The 2,500-nt window shown below is 37.0% G+C and overlaps 4 non-coding genes across 4 annotated transcripts; all 4 read right to left on the reverse strand.

The window, feature by feature from the left end:
• Positions 1 to 483: 483 nt before the first annotated feature.
• Positions 484 to 602, reverse strand: LOC143697445 (5S ribosomal RNA). The gene has a single exon (XR_013186476.1). It is a non-coding gene; the product is annotated as a 5S ribosomal RNA (ribosomal RNA).
• Positions 603 to 1,305: 703 nt separating this feature from the next.
• On the reverse strand, positions 1,306 to 1,424 carry LOC143697724 (5S ribosomal RNA). Its single transcript, XR_013186744.1, has one exon. It is a non-coding gene; the product is annotated as a 5S ribosomal RNA (ribosomal RNA).
• Positions 1,425 to 1,714: 290 nt separating this feature from the next.
• Positions 1,715 to 1,833, reverse strand: LOC143697647 (5S ribosomal RNA). The gene has a single exon (XR_013186670.1). It is a non-coding gene; the product is annotated as a 5S ribosomal RNA (ribosomal RNA).
• Positions 1,834 to 2,122: 289 nt separating this feature from the next.
• Positions 2,123 to 2,241, reverse strand: LOC143697648 (5S ribosomal RNA). Its single transcript, XR_013186671.1, has one exon. It is a non-coding gene; the product is annotated as a 5S ribosomal RNA (ribosomal RNA).
• Between the last annotated feature and the right edge of the window lie 259 nt (positions 2,242 to 2,500).

Genomic DNA, 2,500 nt, shown 5'->3' on the forward strand with positions numbered 1-2,500 from the left:
TTTAAAGGCTTGCTGAAGAAGCTCAGGGACTCTTTTTTTAAACTAAGAAGAACTTTTGAAAAAACTCAAACTCTTTCATGCTCTCTGAAGAATCTCAGAGACTTTTAAAGGCTTTCTGAAGAAGCTCAGTGAGTCTTTTTTTTAAACTAAGAAGAACTTTTGAAAAAACTCAAACTCTTTCATGCTCTCTGAAGAATCTCAGAGACTTTTAAAGGCTTTCTGAAGAAGCTCAGGGACTCTTTTTTTTAAACTAAGAAGAACTTTTGAAAAAACTCAAACTCTTTCATGCTCTCTGAAGAATCTCAGAGACTTTTAAAGGCTTTCTGAAGAAGCTCAGTGAGTCTTTTTTTTTTAGTAAGAAGAACTTTTGAAAAAACTCAAACTCTTTCATGCTCTCTGAAGAATCTCAGAGACTTTTAAAGGCTTTCTGAAGAAGCTCAGGGACTCTTTTTTTTTTTCTTTTTTTTTTTTTTAAATCAAAAAAGCTTACAGCACCTGGTATTCCCAGGCGGTCTCCCATCCAAGTACTAACCAGGCCCGACCCTGCTTAGCTTCCGAGATCAGACGAGATCGGGCATGACCAAGGTGGTATGGCCGTAAGCGAAAACTGCTGCCAAAATTGGGCAATTTAAAAGGTTAGACCATTAATGAAGAAAACTAAGAAGAACTTTTGAAAAAACTCAAACTCTTTCATGCTCTCTGAAGAATCTCAGAGACTTTTAAAGGCTTTCTGAAGAAGCTCAGTGAGTCTTTTTTTTAAACTAAGAAGAACTTTTGAAAAAACTCAAACTCTTTCATGCTCTCTGAAGAATCTCAGAGACTTTTAAAGGCTTGCTGAAGAAGCTCAGGGACTCTTTTTTTAAACTAAGAAGAACTTTTGAAAAAACTCAAACTCTTTCATGCTCTCTGAAGAATCTCAGAGACTTTTAAAGGCTTTCTGAAGAAGCTCAGTGAGTCTTTTTTTTAAACTAAGAAGAACTTTTGAAAAAACTCAAACTCTTTCATGCTCTCTGAAGAATCTCAGAGACTTTTAAAGGCTTTCTGAAGAAGCTCAGGGACTCTTTTTTTTAAACTAAGAAGAACTTTTGAAAAAACTCAAACTCTTTCATGCTCTCTGAAGAATCTCAGAGACTTTTAAAGGCTTTCTGAAGAAGCTCAGTGAGTCTTTTTTTTTTAGTAAGAAGAACTTTTGAAAAAACTCAAACTCTTTCATGCTCTCTGAAGAATCTCAGAGACTTTTAAAGGCTTTCTGAAGAAGCTCAGGGACTCTTTTTTTTTTCTTTTTTTTTTGTTTTAAATCAAAAAAGCTTACAGCACCTGGTATTCCCAGGCGGTCTCCCATCCAAGTACTAACCAGGCCCGACCCTGATTAGCTTCCGAGATCAGACGAGATCGGGCATGACCAAGGTGGTATGGCCGTAAGCGAAAACTGCTGCCAAAATTGGCCTATTTAAAAGGTTAGACCATTAATGAAGAAAACTAAGAAGAACTTTTGAAAAAACTCAAACTCTTTCATGCTCTCTGAAGAATCTCAGAGACTTTTAAAGGCTTTCTGAAGAAGCTCAGTGAGTCTTTTTTTTTAAACTAAGAAGAACTTTTGAAAAAACTCAAACTCTTTCATGCTCTCTGAAGAATCTCAGAGACTTTTAAAGGCTTTCTGAAGAAGCTCAGGGACTCTTTTTTTTTTTTTTGTTGTTTTTTTTTAAATCAAAAAAGCTTACAGCACCTGGTATTCCCAGGCGGTCTCCCATCCAAGCACTAACCAGGCCCGACCCTGCTTAGCTTCCGAGATCAGACGAGATCGGGCGTGACCAAGGTGGTATGGCCGTAAGCGAAAACTGCTGCCAAAATTGGGCAATTTAAAAGGTTAGACCATTAATGAAGAAAACTAAGAAGAACTTTTGAAAAAACTCAAACTCTTTCATGCTCTCTGAAGAATCTCAGAGACTTTTAAAGGCTTTCTGAAGAAGCTCAGTGAGTCTTTTTTTTAAACTAAGAAGAACTTTTGAAAAAACTCAAACTCTTTCATGCTCTCTGAAGAATCTCAGAGACTTTTAAAGGCTTTCTGAAGAAGCTCAGGGACTCTTTTTTTTTTTTTTGTTGTTTTTTTTTAAATCAAAAAAGCTTACAGCACCTGGTATTCCCAGGCGGTCTCCCATCCAAGCACTAACCAGGCCCGACCCTGCTTAGCTTCCGAGATCAGACGAGATCGGGCGTGACCAAGGTGGTATGGCCGTAAGCGAAAACTGCTGCCAAAATTGGGCAATTTAAAAGGTTAGACCATTAATGAAGAAAACTAAGAAGAACTTTTGAAAAAACTCAAACTCTTTCATGCTCTCTGAAGAATCTCAGAGACTTTTAAAGGCTTTCTGAAGAAGCTCAGTGACTCTTTTTTTTAAACTAAGAAGAACTTTTGAAAAAACTCAAACTCTTTCATGCTCTCTGAAGAATCTCAGAGACTTTTAAAGGCTTTCTGAAGAAGCTCAGTGAGTCTTTTTTT

This window comes from Siphateles boraxobius, unplaced genomic scaffold (assembly GCF_051911475.1).
Source record: "Siphateles boraxobius isolate OS27281-9 unplaced genomic scaffold, OSU_SipBor_1 312, whole genome shotgun sequence".
NCBI classification, from domain to species: Eukaryota; Metazoa; Chordata; class Actinopteri; order Cypriniformes; family Leuciscidae; genus Siphateles; species Siphateles boraxobius.